The sequence below is a fragment of the Bidens hawaiensis genome, unplaced genomic scaffold, assembly GCF_021521415.1.
Source record: "Bidens hawaiensis isolate Kalapana, Puna unplaced genomic scaffold, B.hawaiensis_p1.1 tig00008219_1, whole genome shotgun sequence".
Classification (NCBI taxonomy): Eukaryota; Viridiplantae; Streptophyta; class Magnoliopsida; order Asterales; family Asteraceae; genus Bidens; species Bidens hawaiensis.
The window spans coordinates 840,561-861,411 of NW_027491584.1; the positions used below are offsets into that span (position 1 = coordinate 840,561).

The 20,851-nt window shown below is 35.9% G+C and overlaps 2 pseudogenes; both read left to right on the plus strand.

Annotated features, from left to right (window-relative positions):
- Nucleotides 1–2,858: 2,858 nt before the first annotated feature.
- On the plus strand, nucleotides 2,859–4,182 carry LOC143637324 (arogenate dehydratase 1 pseudogene; annotated as a pseudogene).
- A 2,256-nt stretch (nucleotides 4,183–6,438) lies between these two features.
- On the plus strand, nucleotides 6,439–12,519 carry LOC143637347 (uncharacterized; annotated as a pseudogene).
- The last annotated feature ends 8,332 nt before the right edge of the window (nucleotides 12,520–20,851 follow it).

The following is a 20,851-nucleotide window of genomic DNA, read 5'->3' on the forward strand; positions in this document are numbered from 1 at the left end:
TATGAAATTAGTTCGGATTTAGCGTTTTTCCATGCTTTAAGACAATCTCTTCTAAGGGTCGAACGACTTACGTGTTGGTAGCGTGGTTGAACATACTTTTGCATCATCTCCGTGAATTGAGGGTTGTCGAAGTGGTTGAAAGGAAGTGATTGTTGAATCACAAAGTTGCCAAACTGTTGACGTACCGCTTCAAGGTCGTACGTAAACACCGTTCCTTGATTCGTCATCTCCGGCTGCGAACTACTTCCGGATTCGTCCTTCAAGACCTTGCAAGAGGGCTTTTCTACATGAGCTCTTAAACTGGAGTTTGCTTCTTTGTTATAAAACTTCAAACAATGTTTGCATCTAGCTTTTTGGGTTCCGTTAGACATTTCGCATAGGTCGAAATGTTGCCAAATATCTTGGTTTCGTTTCGTGGGGATGACCCGAACGACGGTTTCTCCCGTGTTCGAGGCACCCATGTTGACCGATGAAGCAGCACTTTGGGAGGCCATGATAATCGACTACGAATTAAGAGTGGTATACTCGAGTATGAAATAAACGACTACGAAAGAAGAGCGTTTGGAGTTGTATAATCGCGTATGAAATAAACGTTTAGAGCGTTTGGAGTTGTATAATCAAGTGTGATCTAACCAATACCCAACCTAAACTATATATAGATGTTTGTGGGGGTAAAATGGTAAAAAAACAAAAAAAAAACGGCTAAAAAACGGTCAAAAAAAAAAAAAAACGGCTATAAAGCCGTTTGGTAACGTTCGAAAACCGGTTTAACCGGTTAACCGGTTATTAAAAAACCGGTTAACCGGTTTTTTTTATAACGGTAATAAACCGGTTATTTTAAAAACCGGTTAACCGGTTTTTTAATAACCGGTTATTAAAAAAAACCGGTTATAAAAAAAACCGGTTATAAAACCGGTTTTGGCTCCAAAACGTATAACCGATACGTAAACCGGTTACGTAAACCGGTCAAACCGGTTTTTAAAAAAACCGGTTTTTAAAAAACCGGTTTCCGGTTGAACCGGCCAAACCGGTTCCGTAACCGGTTTTTTTGAACACCTCTACTACCAACCAACAAAGAGGTCACGTGTGAACACTATTTGTATGTGAATGAAATAAATGTTACAACAATGAAGTGATGAACAACCAAACCATTACTAAATATTTTCATAAATAATTTCATGATAAAAAATATGTTACCTTTTTTATTTAATTCAAAAGACAAGTTCTGAAGTAATTAATAGTTTTGTCTACGACTTAATTAACAAATTCAAGAAAACATGTCTTTTAACCATACCTTTTAATTAATTAAAAATACGTTAAAAAAATACTATAACCTTTCAAAGAAATAATCGCTAAACACGCTTTCCAAATCCAGGCCCTTCGTATAAACTTTAATATTCCAAAAATAATTATTTAATTATTTAAAATACAATGCCATTTCCAACGTCAGTTTTTTAATAAAGGTTTAACTTCAATCTTTACAGACAACACTTTAAGGGACATGAGAGGCTTAACGAAGAAAAAACTAAGATTTTTGTGATCTCTAGTTCGATGGTCTTTCGGGTTTTACCATCAGTGGTCTTCAAACATGTACACTGCATTCTTGAGTTTTTTATTTAAGAGATTGGAAAAGAAAAGATAAGAAAATTTTTCTTTATTCATTATTGAGTTTTTTCATTAAAAGAAAAGAAAGAGAATGGAAGTAAAATTAAGCATTTTTTCCTTCAAAACTTTCCTGCCATATATGGCCGGATTGTGAAGGAAAGTTTATATCACATTACCATATTACCAATTTACTCTATCTTAATTCTATTTTCCATGTTGCTATGAGGACATAATTGTAAAGTTACAAATTTTTTTCCTATCTTTTCCTTCCAATTTAACCCAAGAATGTAATAAACACTTTCTTTTCTTTTCTTTTATTTTAACTCGAGAATGTCTTTTAAGTATGTAATTTCTTTTCCTTTCTTCCTCTATCCAATCTTATCATTTCTTTTTCTTGTATTTTAAACCAGAGAATGCAGTGGTAGTTTTCTCTGAATCTGGAGACAACTTTGAAACGCTTAAGACTCCGTAGAGCTAGGTTAGGCCAGCTGGCAGTAGGGGTGAGCAACTTAACAGTCATAACTATTTAACCGAACCGATTTTAAACAATAACCGACATAACCGGTGGGTCGGTTTAATGAAATTTAAAAACGTCAAATACACGGTTTTGGTTAAATATAGTTCCAAAACCACCATAACCGAACCGACCCATTTATTTAACCAACGATATGCTTGAGATTAACTTCCACCAAACATGTTGTTGGATTATATCATTTTGATGTTTTTGGTTCAACGATTTTATCAAATTAAGTTGAATTTCATTGTTGGATTATATAATTTCATTCTTTTTTTTTTGAATATTTGGTATTAATATTAACGATTATATACTTTGTTAGATTATGGTTTTTTTGTAATAAATGGTACCAAACTTTTAAGCTAAATTAATTTTTTTTTGTTATGGTTAACCGACTCACTTACCTACAAAACCAATTAACCATAACCGTCATAACGGGTCGGTTATGGTTATGGTTATCCATTAACCGACGTATCAGTTATAGGTTTGGCTCAAAACCGCTCCAAATCGACTCATACACACCCCTAACTGGCAGTGCACTTTTGCTGTTTAACAAAAACAATAATTTTATAAAGAAATTATTGGTGACGTATAATTGAGAGTGGTAGGTATGAGATTGACCTTTTCAAGTCTGCAACTCGGTTTCTTTTTCCCAATATATAAACCCCATCCTCTCATTTCCATTGCTCAGCTTGGCCCTCAAATTAACCAAGCTTTAAAAAACAAACAACTTCAAAAGATGCAGTCGTTAGCTCCATCTTCAACAATTAACATCAAGTCAATAATGCGAACGCCGTCACCGTTACCGTTAGCTAACCCCCGTCACCAACTCACCTTCACCGTTCTATCAGCCGCCAGCCGTTTCGACTCGGCTAAAACCAATCCAGCCGTATCACCACCAACCAGTAATAATAATAATAATAATAATAATAATAATAATAATAATAATAATAATAACCGCACCGATTGGAAAAGCTCATGTGCAATCCTCGCAAGTAAAGTTGTTTCACAGCAACAGAACACCGAGAAAACCGGCGGTGCGGATAACATAACCGTAGTAAACGGCCACAAGACGCTGGATCTGGTACCGGTTGACAAAATACCAAAACCGTTAACGATAACTGACCTTTCACCGGCGCCGATGCACGGCTCCACGCTGCGTGTGGCCTACCAAGGCGTTCCAGGCGCGTACAGCGAAGCCGCCGCCGGTAAAGCTTATCCGGAGTGTGAAGCCATTCCGTGTGACCAGTTTGAAGTCGCATTTCAAGCCGTTGAGCTTTGGATTGCAGATCGTGCAGTTTTACCAGTTGAAAACTCGTTAGGTGGAAGTATTCACCGGAATTATGACTTACTTCTCCGGCACCGACTTCACATCGTCGGAGAAGTCCAGCTTCCGGTGCACCACTGTCTGTTGGCCTTACCAGGCGTACGGAAAGAGTATCTCAACCGTGTGATTAGTCATCCACAAGCACTATCTCAGTGCGAGTTAACGTTAACGAAACTCGGATTAAACGTGACACGTGAAGCCGTTGACGATACCGCCGGAGCGGCTGAGTTCGTGGCGGCGAATAACCTCCGTGATACGGCGGCGATAGCATCCGCACGCGCCGCCGAGCTTTACAATCTGAACATCCTAGCCGACGGAATCCAGGACGATTCGAGTAACATCACGCGGTTTGTGATGCTGGCACGTGAACCGATCATTCCGCGTACGGACCGTCCGTTTAAGACGAGTATCGTGTTTGCTCATGATAAAGGGACGTCCGTGTTGTTTAAAGTGTTGTCCGCTTTTGCGTTTAGGAATATTAGTTTGACGAAGATTGAAAGTAGGCCTCACCGGAACCGTCCGATTAGGCTTGTGGATGATGCGAATGTTGGAACGGCTAAGCATTTTGAGTACATGTTTTATGTGGATTTTGAAGCTTCGATGGCGGACGTTAGGGCTCAGAATGCTTTAGCGGAGGTTCAGGAGTTCACGTCTTTCTTGAGGGTGTTAGGTAGTTACCCTATGGACATGACCCCGTGGTCACCTTCAAGAGAAGACTAATGGGATGGAATTATGACGTCATTACATTTATATTTATATGTTATTATAAAAGTAAGTTTAAACCCCCATTTTCATAATACGTTATTTGTTGTTTGTTTATTACTGTATTTACTTGTGACAATGTGAATACAAATTACAAAGTTACCAACCACCAAAATAGCCAAACTCTTTTTAAAAATTGAAATATATATATTTACACGTGTGCTCAATCATGTGTTGTCATTTTCAATACAACTAGATTAAGAAAAGGAAATTCCTGGTTTATTTTAAGCAATGTGGTTAAGCTTTTATCTATCATCATATATTTCTTAAATATTTATTACTAATATTCTTGGCTCTTCATTGAACTTCTTTAGACTTACTTATTTTAAACCTCGACCTTACTTATATGCCGCCGGAAGATGGTATATAATGTCAGCCTCACAGATATACCATCGGATCTTAACTTATTAATTTATTAATGGCAAGTAGCTATTGGTTTAAAATAAGTGAGCCTGACATGTTTAAGAGATGATCTGACGTTATTAATCATAAACATTTGAAGAATTTATAATGGTTATAGACAAAATCTAAACCAAATTATTAAAAATGGACATTTTAGGAATGTTTCCATTAAAAAAACATAGAAGAAAGAAATATGTATTTTTTACTTTTAAGTGAAAAGTTAGCTTAAAAAATGCCAACCAAGATGTTTTGAAGCTTCACACGTTTTATCAAACAAGCGTTTTTAGGGCATAAAAAGACTCAATGGGGTGATGACATGCGATAAGATATTGGTTAAGGAGTCTATCATCAAAGATAAGAGTTGATTTAGATGTAATTGTGAAAAGAGGAACGTAAAAAACACCTCTTGCTAGTTTTGATGGATTAAAGTGTCGATACTGAAAATAAAGATAAATGTATTTAGCATGGGATTAAGCTATTGTACAATTGAAGCTTGATCTAATCATCTATAAGACTATAACCATGAGGAGTGCGATCTTGACCTTCGCTAATTGTAAAGGCATGGGAAAATAAATATTTTTATAGTTCAGGTCAAGAAGTGTATATAGGTACCGATGATCAATATTAGGATACCATATCATTACTTAGCACAATGCAACTAAATAAAAAAGATTTGAGCTGAGAAATAACAAATTAGATGTGAGATAAAGTGTTTTTAGAACTACATCGGCTAGGGGTGTTCATCGGATCGGATAACGGATTATTCGGGTTATTCGGTTCGGGTTATTTGGATTTGAGAATTTTTGGACCCTATCCGAAATCCGATCCGATTAGGAATATTCCTATCCGATCCGAATCTATCCGAATTCAATTCGGATCGGATTCTGATAATATCCGAAAAAACCGAAATTATCTGAATAATCCGAAATAGCCTAACAAATTTTCCTATTTTTTTTGTTCATAACATTTAATAGTTTAGAATCACAATAAACATACAAACCGTAAAATACGAATTACTCTTAACACAAATTTAAAGTTTAAACTACAAATAATAGTCTAACTAATATACCAAACCGAAAAATATCACTAAAAACATGTTTTTTATTTGTATTAAACGGGTATCCGAATAATTCGTTTTTTGAAATTCCATATCCGAATCCGAATAAGAATTCGGATCGGTTATATGGGTTTCGGTTTTATTCGGATTTCGGATTTCTTGAACACCCCTAACATCGGCCAATTAGATCGGTTAGGCACTTGCATCGGGACCCGGACACATTGGTTTTAATATTATGTTCATACCATCTTAATTTTAACCATTTAAAAAGTTTGATCTAAAGACATATAGTATATTGAAAAACTCATTTTATATTTTACTAATATTGTAAGTTAACACCAAAAGAAATATTGTTATGTTTTATTTTTAATTCGTTGCATATTTAAATTTTAAATTTACAACACTATCTGGTTTTTAAATTATTTTTCGACCGATCTATCCAATAGAGTCTCAAGACGGCTAATTCGATAACCGATCATTTCACAAGAAAATTGGTTGGATATATTAGTTGCTCTAAGTGGAGATAGCCTATCATTCCATGAGAACATTGGTGGGACAAATTAGTTGTTCTAAGTGGGTATGATATTTATAGTCAAAAGCTCTTATTTTCCTTATAAGCAGTCAATCTAAAAACACATTTTTGTTTTGTCATAGAAAAGTTACTTTCAATCCATGTTTTAGGCTTGGCGTAGTGGGGCGTGAGATTGGACGAAAAGGGGCGACGAAAGCAAGGAACCCCCCCCCCCCCCCCCCCCGCGATATTGGGGCGAAATGGGGCGAGGTGTTATTGTCGCCGGAATAAAGAAAAAAATAATAATATAATATTATTATCACCGTTGGATAACGGTTAAATTTAAAAAAAATAAATTAAAAACATAATATAAATATCACACCAATTAAACCATTTTCACAATATCATACACAAACTCAAACATAAAAATACCAATCATTTTCATCATTTCATACTTCTTCAAACTCAATAAGTTCCCCGGATTCCACGAATTCTGCCGAGATTTGGGATCAAGCAATCAAGGAGAGTCAAAGAATTCATCAAATTCATCACGAGTGGCGGAAGAGCATTTAAAGGTCACGAACGCGGTTCGGGCCGTCGCCAATAACATAGTGTCCGGCTCTACTATCTATTCGCCACCACGTAGACGGTCATATATCATTCGGGATTGTAAGCAAGCGAACGATTGTTTGTTGAAGGATTGCTTCAACGACACACCTACATATAACCACGCTATGTTTCGACGTCGTTTTCGGATGTCTAAGCGGTTATTTTTGCGCATCGGTGGAGATATGGAGCGGGAGTATGAATATTTTCAACAGAAACCCGACGCAACAGGATATTTAGGATTCTCCGCCATCCAAAAGTGTACTTCGGCTCTACGCATCCTCGCATACGGTAACACGACCAACATCAACGACGAGTATTTAAAGATGGCTGAGAAAACGACGAGAGACTCGTTGGAGAATTTTTGCATCGGTAAAATTTAAATTGTTTGTATTAATTATTGTTTTTAATATAAATATTTTTTAATAATTTATTTGTATATGAATAATACAATTATACTCTCGTCGTTATCTGAGGATACCAACCTCAAATGACCTGACTTGCATATACGATGTACACGAAAGCAAACATTCTTTTCCAGGCATGATCGGGAGTATAGATTGCATGCACTGGGAGTGGGCCAACTGTCCAACCGCATGGCGAGGTCACTACACTCGTGGTGACCATAGAGTGCCAACGGTTAGTGTTCAAGCCATTTGTTCACACGACCTCTGGATTTGGTCAGCCTACTTCGGCTCAGTCGGGTCCAACAACGACATAAACGTTCTCAATGCGTCACCCGTGCTAGAGTATTACATCAGCCGTAGCATACCGGCCTTACCGTTTTATGCCAACGATACCTTCTATCGTCACGAATACTATTTGGGTGATGGGATATATCCAGAGTACTCGATCATCGTCAAAACGTTTCAAGACCCGATCGGAGAAAAAAGAGAATACTTTAAGAAGAAGCTAGAGTCCCTGCGAAAGGATATCGAGAGGTGTTTCGGGTATTTGAAAACACGTTGGCATTATGTGAAAAACCCATGTCGCGTATAGACGATGGCAAAAATGAGCGATGCCATGTATACATGTATCATATTGCATATTGTGATTTTAGAAGACGAGGGAAAAACAATATGTCAACACTATATACCAGGAAACGTTCTAGAACAGTTCCCTGCACTAACCCAAGACCAACGAACGTATAACATTCACCAGCTCACATCAAGTGATATACATAACCAACTGAAGACGGGTTTGGTTCAACACATGTGGGATAATCGTCCCGTTGAGGTCGAAGACGAGGACGAATACGAGGACGAGGACGAGGACGAAGACGAAGATGAAGACGAATATATTAGTTTATTTATTTGTATTTTTATATGTATTTTGTTGTGGTGTGTTTTTTTTATTATAATTTATTTTTATTATTGGTGTTTTTTTTAGTTTTATGTATTTTTTTGTATTTCTTTCTAATTTTAATGCATTTTTATTTAATTATTTAAATAAATTGATTTTTATTTGTTTAGTGTAATTATAAAAAGAAAATAATAAAAAAAGATATGGGTTCAATTTGTATTCCCTACATCATTACACCAAAAAAACAAATTTTCACCCCTTGCTGTTCGCGCCTAATGTCGCCCCCAAATCGTCTAAAACCAAGCCCCACTACATATGACCTTAGGGTGGAATTGGTATATAAATCATATTATCAAATGAGTTTAATATAGTTTTTTCTACAAAAGAGGGTTAACTAGGCTGCACGGTCACATATTCTTCAAAAGCGACTATGCGGCTATAATTTTATGAATATCCAAGTCAAATGCCACCATTTATTCTTTCTTTATTGGGGTTGAACTTTTATTTCTTCTCTTGATGTCTTTACATCTAGAAACACACGTCATACAAATGGTAGAAATAGAGGTGAGTGACGCAATGTTGTAACCTAAAACAGTAAAATCATAAATAATACAGTACATTTATAAGAAAACGCTTTATTAACCACCATACATAGATGAAAGTGGGGCGGAATCAGGGGAGGCCACTTTAGAGTGAACATAGTGGACGATAAGTTGGTTTTTCTAGGTGATAAGGGCCTACAACAACACCCCCTCTCGGCGATAAGTGGAGTGGTGTGGGGGTATATAGATTTGCCGCTAATGTGTGATGAAAATAATAATAATAAATTAAAAAATGTGGCTGGCAAAATGTAACCCAGTTTTTTAGTCCTCCACTACACATAACTTTACTGAAATATGTCAGCTTATTATAGATAGCATTGAGTTTTTTTTATATATGAGTCGGACTTATTCATTGTACTCAATTAAAATTATAATTTTATAATGACCATCTCTGACTAAACAATTCTGGTTCACCCACTGAATAATATTAAGAAGCACAATTGTTGTGTTATGATCATGTTTTGGCCATTCATGTTCGGCCATAGTTTTTTACGGCTCATAAACAAAAACTCAATAATTTGAAGTGTTTGTTTCTTGGTATACGTGGTATGGCGTTATTACTATTTTAGTTTTAAGTAAAGTTATACTTAGAGGTCTCAAGTCGTATAACAGGTCTCAAGTCACTTTTTTGTAACACTTTTAGTTCTTTCATTAACTGTTATCAAAAGTTTTGTGAAGCTTTTAAACCATGACTACTTTACCTTACTATTAACTGGTATGACTACTCTCTCTCTCTCTCTCTCTCTCATAATTGTATGTAGAGAGGAGAGTCATTTGTTTTTAATTGAACTAAAAAATAAAGAGAAGAGAAACACGTTTCAGTGACCTAGATAGTATTAGAAAATGGTATGTGTATATTTGTATTTTCTATCTCAATTGAATACAATTGTGAAATCTCTTATTATAGTATGATAGGAGTTTGATAAGATAGAGACTACAAAATGTTAAGAGTTTAACAAAAATGATAATAACATTTGTTGTTATAAAAATATTAATATGATAGGAGTTCTAAGAGACAACGACAAACTACATAGCCAATGCAATACGATATATTTACACTAAATTCCCCGCTCAAGCTAAACGAACTAAACAATGTGAAGCTTGGACCTAAAAGTTCAAAATACAAGTAGATGACAACCTTGGGATCAAAATATCAACAATCTAAGCAATAGGAGGCACATAACGAACAATAAGAGGCTTAGCAAGAACCATATATCAAATGAAAAGCAAATCAAAGTACACTAATGAAATACATGTTGTCTTTTAAATATGTGGTGTCAATATTGTCACAACATAGTCTAAGTGGACAAGGAAGGGTATAATATGTAGGTCATATAAAGCGAATGTAATCTAACGAAGCTCAATACAGTGTGAGCAAAAGCATGATACTAAGCTTTATACAAGATTGAATGATTGGGCAATGGTATGTTGTTTCTTAAAACTCCAACTTGTGAGGTATGGTCCAAGAATGACACAATAACTTGTAGTAATCGACGATAATTGGGGCGTCCAGTCCAATCAACATAAAAATAAGCATGCATAGCAAGGGTAGTTGATCTCCAAATAGTCATCCCATGAGAGACGGAACTCTTGATGATGGCAACACAAAATAACCCATAAACTATTAGTAGGTCATGTTGATACATAGGCACCTTGTTGACTGCTAAAGCAATCTAAGGTCGTGTTATGAAAAGATATTGGAGAGCACCCATAGTACACTGATATAAAAGAGGCCATCTAGAGGAAGCCGAGTAAAGATAGAAAAGTGCCATTCACGTGATATAATCGTAGATAAAGGTCGATAGTCAGCGAGGACAATTTGTTTTAAAAATCATGCAAATGATCTAAAATGTATGTATGTGTTTTGTATTCTCGTTATCTCAAATGAATATAGTGGTGAGTGGTTACAACTCCTAACTATGGTATGATAAAGAGTTCTAAGACATTACAACTAATGCAATTAAAGAATAACTACACTAATAGAGTGAATACTATAAGAGCTCACTATACCTCATTGTAGAACTTCGAACATCGTCAAACGCTCAGAAATTTATTTACTCAAAGCCCCAAACTAAAACTTAGAGATGTCGGCTGTCAACATATTATTATTATTTTTTAATTAGTGTTTTTTTTCTATAGATTATAGTCTGGGTTTGATGAACGCTAAGTTGTGTAAGTATAAGGAAAATTTTGATTTTTCTTAATATTATTAAACTATAATCATGTCAACTTAAACCAACTTGAAAATTTCACGTTTAATGCATGTTGACCCGTTTTTATCCTGTTTATTTCGTGTCGATTTATTTGATATTAAATACGTGCCATGATTTAGCTAGTGTCATCAATTGACGCCTTACAGATCCATAACTAAACTTTTAGCTATAACCCTAAGGGTCATGGCTAACAAAATCGAGTTAATTTTAATAATTTAATATTCCATGTAGACAAGTTTAGCCCTAAATAGTTCATTGATTTTCTATCATAAAACGATGCTATTAGAGGTTAATGGCTATAGTTTTTACTCAAATGTGAACATGATTTGGATTATGGTTATAAATTCCTTGTTTATAATTTTATATAGATACTAATTATGGGTTAATAATAAAATAAATAAAAATAGGGCAAAGGGGTTAGGTGAGAAAGTGCCAATGGCGGCAATTCTCGTAGGCGGTTGGTAGATATTTGCCATTTCCGTCGGTAAATCCTCTTTCTCGTCACTATTTCCACAACCATTTTTTTTAGAATAAAATACATTTTTTCAAGATTTAATAATATGTAAAATAGTTCGTGTAATATACCTCTTGAGAATACTTTTAGGTTTTATATAACTTGCTTAATAAGTCATATTTTTTAACGAAAGATTTAACTTTAGAGCATGTTTGGGATTGAGTTTGAAAAATAATTATTGGCTTATCGGTGTTTTTAAAAAGTCTATAAGTTAAAATGTGTTTGTTAATCATAAAAATCTTTTTTATTTTGGCTTTTTGAGATGGTTAAAAAAATAAAATGCAATTTTTCAAAAGCCCCAATTAAATCCTGGCTTTTTTAAAATGGTTTTTTGAAAATGTCAATAAGCAATAAACATTTTTCAAACTCATGCATAGATGATATAATGTACGTATAAGTGTTTAATTTAAAAACTTTATTAATTAGATTAACTTCTATTTTTTCACTATTATGACAAATTTCATTGACGGTCCCTTAACAGGTTTTCATAATTTGAAGGAAAATTGCTTTTAAATACTCCAAACTATGATGTATTGACAAATAACATGCTCAACTTTACACTTGGTTGGTGATGATTCCAACTAAAGGGGTACTTGTTTTTAACAGTTCTCGACAAACGGATTACTAACTCCGTTAGTATGATGCTGAGTTGGCAATCCTTAGTGTTAAAAACCATATGGCGTGGAACGCTTACGTGGTTGTGAACTCTTTATAAACATTGGTTGACATCGTTGAACAAAATCATAACCCTAAACATTAGGTAACAACTTCCATGCTATGGCGGTGGCGACGGCTTCTGCCAACGACAACACCGCACCTCCGTCACAATCCATGGACAAATCAGTTACAACAAACTCGTCTGATGCTGCAACCTCCAACGAATCTCCGGCGTCAGATCCGGTTGATATCACCGATTCGTCTCGTAGATCGTCCGTACAGCTCGAGTTTCAAGTGCGATTAGGTTTTGTAACGGATTAGAGATTGAGATATTGAGTTGACTGTTTGACCTAATTGCATCAGTTGACAATTCTTATCATTTAGGGTTCTTCAGTTGCTCAATTGGGTGATTTTAGGGTTATGATTATGTTCTACGATGTCACCTAATGTTTATAAAGAGTTCACAGCCACGTAAGCGTTCCACGTCATATGGTTTTTAACAGCTAGGATGGCCAACTCACAACTCAGCATCATACTAACGGAGTTAGTAATCCGTTAGTCGCAGACTGTAAAAAAAATACCCCTTTAGTTGGGACCATCACCAGCCAAGTTTGAAGTATTTAAAACCAATTTTCCTAATTTGAAAAACATACCAAAAACAAACTCAAAGAATTCAAGAGTAGTGCATACTAACACGGAACTCAAAAGCAGACTTATATTCATTGTCTTGATTTCAAAATAGCCGACAATAATATATTTACGTGTGATTGATTCTTGTTATCATTGAAATGAAGACATGTTTATATTCAAACTTTATAAGCATTTCAAACATTAAGAAAATAGACAATATATCTATCATTATAAGGTTGAATCAGAAATAACCAAACCATTAACATCAATACATTAAAACGTGCAACCCAACACGTAACTCCTATAGCTCGAATGAAGTCCTCAAGTTGGTTCAAGTGCAATTAAATATTATCAACCATTTTATTTAATTGAAATTTAGAAAAGACAATAGAGGATTTAGGTTAAGTTGTGGTATGGATTAGGTGTTGTGAAAGATATGTTAGTCTAAGTCGAAGTGACCCTGGCCCGACTTTACATGCCAATGACAACACCGTTTGTAGCAGCTAGCCATTCGTTTGTTCATGTCAAATTAACTAATTGTCGCTTTGTTATCATACATATAATATGATTTTCAGCCATAGAGGATGCATACAAACATAACGATCTCTATTTCGCTCTAATCATTCTGTTGTCTAAGACTATAGTACAAATTTCATTTATGTCATTATATAGACTACACTCCCAAGCAGTTGTTGAGTTGAAAATCGAAATACAACTTTTAGATAGTCTGTCTACTCGATCCATGTTTTATTTTATACTTTTCATAGGGAATTCAAAATGTTATAGCTATATATATTTAATTCCCATAAGTACATTGTATCATTCTTCTAACAAGATATAACTATATAAGGCCAAACCAAAGTCATCGAATTTATATATAGTGTATACTAGTATTTAATAATAAGATCAACCACCCCACCCACACTTGTGGTTATGGTTTTTCCAAAGAATCAACATTCATTTTCTTAAATATTATTCTTGTTCACACTTATACATGTGTAGTCGATGAAACCTCTTTGTAAGCGTTATGCGATATGTGACGTCACATCGGCATATGGGTTTTTTTTTGCTAAAATGCGTGTATATGGTGAATAGGGTCCATTCAAATCATTACCTTATTATTATTATTTATTATTAAATTTTATTATCAAAATAAACAAAAAAGAACACACAAATCACATCCCCCCCCCCACCCGGCGCTGTGTATGAAGTGCCCACCCCCTTCAAAGCGCCCATAGCATCCCGGGGACGTGTTCCCGAAGCTATCGGGCGCTTTCGAGGTAGACGGCGCCCCACTACGGTGGGTCTTATGCTATAATATAGTTATAGATAATGACGTCATAAAACTAATAAATAAGTTTATACAATCTCACATATTCTATATGTCCTGTAACAATGTGAACTAAACAAATGGTAACATAACATCACACCAACCAATATAAACCAAATGGGATGCTCCTCAACAATGTCTTCAAAAGGTTGGTGACTCCAATAGCTAACATCATCATCAAATGATAATAATTATATTTCCTTATACATATAATATTATGCTTACCTACTTCAAAATCCCGAGTCACACCAACTTCATCAATATAATTGTATAGTTTATAAAACTAAGCATGAGAAAATGGACGGGCCAGATTTGGACGACTAGTAAATGGTGGTGATGCCTACAACAATGATGGTTGGTGGTGATTACTTATATTGACCCTTTTAAGTTTACAAATTTTATAATAATAACTCTAACTTAAATGGACCATTTATATCATTTTTATTTTTTTTATCTAAAAGGCCATTTTTTTAAAAAGAACCTCAAGCAAGATGCCTATAAGGACGGGTCAAATTGAAATAATTTTAATAGAGTTCAATAAAAGTGTACGCAATTTTTTCTTATCTGAATCAAAATAAACTAGTCATAAGTCTATTAAGTAAGAGAGTTTTTGTTTGTTCTTTTTGTTTTTGTTTTTGTTTTTTGGTTGTCATTCCCACTTAGGTGGGGTAGTAAGATGGTTAGGGTGTAAAATAGGAGGTCGAAGGTTCAATCTTTATAGAGTGTAAAATTCCAGGGTTTATGCATCTTAAAATACGTGTACTTGCACCAAGGTAAGATTTTCTTAACCTAAACTATGACTTAGCGTTGACTTTACCGGTTTTTGAGGGAAAAATTTCGGGTTTTGCCTATTTAAAACCAAGTTTTAAGTGGTTCGATTAGGTTTGTCAAGATTCAAACCAGCTATAAAGTATAAGGTAACAACCTGATTTCAACTCTTTTGTTTGGTTTTAGTTGAAATCGGGCTCACTTAAACCGGTCGTAAAGATCGGGTTCAGTATCCAACCCATGCACCTCTAAACTGGACAAAGGTATCATGATATGAGTTTGATTGCTTAAAGTTGGACCAAGTGGGCTAGGCTACGTAATATGGGTGTAAAAAAGCCCAAATAACGTCTATTAAATTTGGGCACTTTGACATGATTTATCCAAGAGGAAACAGCCTTTTGGTATATGTTTTACAACTTTAGTTAATTTTAAAGTAATGAGCATGTATGCATATGCATATAGAAATTCGAAACAGGTAGACCATCAAACTGAAAAAACATATTTTCTGTAGCACGTGTAGAATACGTGGCATGTGTATTTTTAGAACGAGAGATAATTGCGTCCATTCTAGTACACAGATGTTTCACAACAGTATATTTATGTTGGATGTATTGTCGTAATGATTAGACATACAGTTAATAGGGAGGGGGAACTTTGTTGAAACTCATTGCAACAATGAATTTAACGCACCATGGAAATGGTTAGAAGCCCCCGCCAGGGCCGGCTGGACTATATATGGAGCCCAAGCCCAAGCTTGAGGCCTCCACTATATTTGGGCGCCTATTTTCTCATTAAAAAAATAATAATTATATTACTTATGTTTTTTGCTGAACGTCTGCCTAATCTTTTATATTAAATAAATAATAAATTAATGATATAAATGGTTTAGTTATTTTGTCAATTGAAAAAGATTTTTTTAGAAGAACTTAATTATGAATATTTGATTAAACAATTTGCATCAAGTAAAGCAAGAAAAGTAAGTTTTGTGTAAGTTTATTTATACACAAAATTAATACTAATAATAATAATAACAATTTTTTTTAACCCCATCAACTATAAGCTTTTTAGTTTATTATTGCCGGTCCCAAGCCCGGGAAAAGGAGGAGGGTTTAAATCAAATCATTTTGAAAAAGGCCCCCAACAATTTAGGTTGTGTTTGTTTTTGCTTATAAGGTCTGTAAGGAGCCTATGTCTGTGGGCGCGTAGAAATAAGCTCTTGAAGACTGTTTGTTTTTTAGAAAAAAAAATCTGAAAATTGCTTTTATGGTCTTCAAAAATAAGATTTTTTCATCATCTTCACACATGTTCACACTTCTTAACATCATACCAAATACCAACACCCAATGTCCAACACCACCACCACCCACCACCCGCCACCATCCACCATCCGCCGCCACCACCACCACCCACCACCACCACCGTCCGCCACCACCACCACCACCCACCACCATCGTCCGCCGCCACCACCACCCACCGTCCGTCACCCACCACCACCACCGTCCATCACCACCACCCCCGTCTGCCACAACCACCGTCCACTACCACCACCACCACCACCCACCGTCCGTCGCCACCACCATCCAACACCACCCGCCACCGCCACCGCCACCACCCACCGTCCGCCGCCACCACCATCCACCACCACCACCCGCCACAACCATCCACCACCATAGTCCACCACCCACCGTTCATCACCACCACCACCCATTGTCGGCCACCATCACGGCCTACCACCCACCACCACAACCGTCCATCACCACCACCCACCGTTCACCACCTACCACGATCGTCTACCACCACTCACTTCCATAGTTCATACACCACTAACAATTATTTTAGCAGCGTACAAACGTTAAATGACTTCTATCTACTGTGATATATATGACATGTAACTAATTTTCAGCTTATGCAGACAATATCCAGTTTATTAAACAAATAGTCTTATATTTTCAGATTGCAGACCTTCAGACCACATCTTCAGTTGCAAACATTAAATCAGATGAAATCAGATTGCAGACAATTTTTATCTTAAAAAACAAACAGCACCTTAGTAAGCTTTAAGTCTCCAAAAGCGTTGAGCCGGCTTTGGCCCCCGCTGTAGCATGTTTTGATGCAGCATTGTGAATCAGACATTTTAGAGAAGGTTGATTACTTAAATATAGTAATGTTATACTTAATTAAATGAAATAATTTTTTTTGTTTTTTATTATATGAAGTTTGAAAGAAAAGAGTAAAGTATATGCAAAAACCTTTTGAGAATAAAACCTCTATATTTAAAATTAATTGAGAAAATTGTTTTCCTATTCTCCAATAACTATCCACACTCGTCCTATATTAATATTGTTAGCAAGTGAAATGCTACGTGAGTTTTGTTTTATTTAATACTTATAAAATAATTTATATATTAGTATGTAGCGCAACCCTTTAAACAAGTCACACGTCGTATTGTAATGTCCACAAGACTACAAGTGACTGCCTCATTAAAAATTTGTTTGTCCAAAGGAGAGATAACGCCTTTTAAAGAAAGTACAGTCTTAAATGTTATCAACGTGTTTTGAACGCAGTGGTTGTTGATGAGAAGAAAACACTTCACGGTTAAGCAAACTCAAGTGTTGGTATTTCAAGAACATATAAAACGGATAATATTGACTGGTATGAGAAGTAAGATGTTATATATTAAATGATGAAAACACTATTAACTGTCATTCTAGTGACGACTGTAAGCAAATAAAAGATCTTATAAAAGTTGAAGTCGAGAGATATTATATTGTAAGGTCAGAGTTGTAAATAAAAGAGAGAAAAAAATAAGTGGGTGAAATGTGGAAAACGGAAAACATTTGTAGAGTACGTAGATAAGGTTGACTTGAGTTGATGTTGTTTTGTCTACCATCGTCACACAGTGAGTATAAAAATTGACCTTACTTTGGACCACTTCACTCATGATAGTGACCGAACCTACCTCTCACCAATGGCAGTTTCACATGACTCATTGTCGAAGCATGAAATGAATCTGACCTGATCCATGACGATGTTTCCACGGATTTTCGAGATGAACGAACCACGTCTTGATCTTCTTCTCCGGCTGCTTGAGACCTGCAATGGTTTTTTGGGGGTGTGGAGGTGACTGCTAAGAAATCCTGAGGATCTCTTGTTTACAGACACAAAAAAGTGGTGGCGGCTCTTATTGAGCATGACCCTTTAATAAGGAGGTGGAGACCTCCTTATATAGAGAGTCTCATGGCCACCATCATGGTACCCTAATGGGCCTAGCCCAGTTAGGGTTACCTCCACAAAACCCCCTCAGCCCAATAACATTGTATTAGTCCATATAATAAAATAAGCCAAACATAATAAATTTAGGGTCGTAAAACCGGGTTTAGCACCATACCCCTACAAGCCCCCCAAGTCCAGCGTTGCTCCTGGGCGCGCAAGCGTCTAGGTGGAGCGCTGGACTTTATGAGGTGTGTTAGGTCGTGGGGCGGTTTTTTCCCTTTCCTTCGGCCTTGTCTTTATTGTCTTTGAGTTTTGGGAGGTTTTTCCCATGATGGTGACATGTTGCGGTCCTTATGATAATGATGGTGCCCTGTCATAGATAAGATATAGCAGGCATCATAGTGGCGCGAGGCCTGACAAAAGATGGAGCGCGCATCTTGATAATAATGTAACATAACTTGCGCTCGAGGCAGCTTGAGAGTTATGAAAGTAATAAGGCCTGCGCGCGAGGCGACTTACGGATTTATGAAAATAATAAAGCCTGCGCGCGAGGCGACTTACGGATCTATAAGAATAATAAAAACTGCGCGCGAGGCGACTTACGAGATAAGAATAATAAAGCCTGCGCTCGAGGCGACTTACGAGCTATAAGAATAATAAGGCTTGCGCGAGTTGCGGCTTACGAGCTATAATAATAATAATGAAGCTTGCGCGCGAGGCGACTTATGAGCTGTAAGAATAATAAAGCCTGCGCGTGAGGCGACTTACGAGCTATAAGAATAATGAAGATTGCGCAAGTTGCGGCTTACGAGCTATAATAATAATGAAGCTTGCGCGCGTGGCGACTTATGAGTTGTAAGAATAATAAAGCCTGCGCGTGAGGCGACTTACGAGCTATAAGAATAATGAAGCTTGCGCGAGTTGCGGCTTACGAGCTATAATAATAATGAAGCTTGCGCGCGTGGCGACTTATGAGCTGTAAGAATAATAAAGCATGCGCGCGTGGCGCCTTACGAGCTATAATAATAATGAAGCTTGCGCGCGAGGCGACTTAGGAGCTGTAAGAATAATGAAGCTTGCGCGCGAGGCGACTTACGAGCTGTAAGAATAATGAAGCTTGCGCGCGAGGCGACTTACGAGCTGTAAGAATAATGAAGCTTGCGCGCGAGGCGACTTACGAGCGGTAAGAATAATGAAGCTTGCGCGAGTTGCGGCTTACGAGCTATAATAATAATGGAGCTTGCGCGAGTTGCGGCTTAAGAGCTTTATTGATAACTACTTCTCTGTTTCGGCTTTTTGACGCCATTTATGTCAATCAACCCATTCACAGACAGACTTGAGAGTGAAGATAATTAAACCATGAGCTTGGGTTTAACAAGCCACATAAGTGTTTGACCCAATACATAAATACATAATACGTCTCGACCCATTAAACTTAACTTCTGTTGGCCCAAAAGTCTGGATTATAAATTGATTAGATTTCAAAGGTCCATTAATTGAGCCATACAAAATTTGTAGCTTTTCAATCTTTACTTACGCTTTTCTTCTTCATCCTCAAGGAGACTGAAATCTTCATTTTCGTCACTATACGAACACGAGCTTAGATAGTTAGGCACTTACACCCATTGTTAAATTGTTAGATATCAATGGCATGAATATTGATCACAGCTGGTCGACTATTTTTTTTATTATTGAAAATGAATTTATAATTAACATAAAACAAATAAACATAGGTTTATAATCTTATATGGACCCCAAATTCCTACTGTTGCTAGGCTTCAAATATGAATTGAAAATTCAAATAAAACAAACGGATAAACATAACTAAAACTTAAACTTCGAGTAATTAACTTAACCCTTTAACTTTATGATCTCCTTCGTAACCACTCTTGAGATCATCCGTACCCCCCTTTCATGTCCTTCGAGTTCACCCGTCTACGAATACTTTATTACTTATTATTATTAGTTATGGTCATGTAACATGCCATACAACTAGTAATTGTTGGACTGGAATTATTCCAAAAATCAGTTTGTCTTAAGAACAATCAACGCATTACACATGTAGGATCTCATTGGCGAAATTTATGGTTCACTTATTATTATTTAAAATAGGTCAATGATTCATCAAAATATACCAATTTGTAAAGCAATCACGTTTATAGTTTTCTAATTTAAGTTATGATTAACGCGTACTCATTATGCATACATATAATCAATAATTTAGACAATATCTTCTCCATTATGTTTAAATTAATGATAAATCAATTTTTAAGCCTTTTAATTTAGTAAATCACCCACTACACCATATTGGATTTTTTAACTTTTGGACCAGTCGAACATCTTGTAAGCCAACAATGAATAACAGGGATATTGATGCCTTTCGTTCACGACAATTAACAACATGTTACATTTAGATTACTTTCACTTTGTAACCTTTCAGTTTCAATGTCCTGCGTTTGTTTCATTTGGCCAGATTAAAAATGTAAGCACGTCAAATGTAACACAAAATCTATGTTTCTCCTATTACTTATATTTTGTATCATGACTCTAAAGTAATCCTTCGAACTTGAGACCTCCAGGAAGAAAATCGTAAGAAAAACCTCCTGACCACCTCATTAAAATGGTAATGCAATAAAGAATATGCTATTATTTTCAAAGTTCTTTTAATAAATATAATTAAATTATTAAATATTTACAAAGCTAAAGAGAAGAGAGAAAATTAATATTTATAATATAAGCATGTAAAGTCTCGAAAATTTTATAGAGGTATTGCCTTTAACGTAATGGTCTTAAGGTGTGTAAATATTGAGCATTCAGATCTTGTATGAACAATAATGC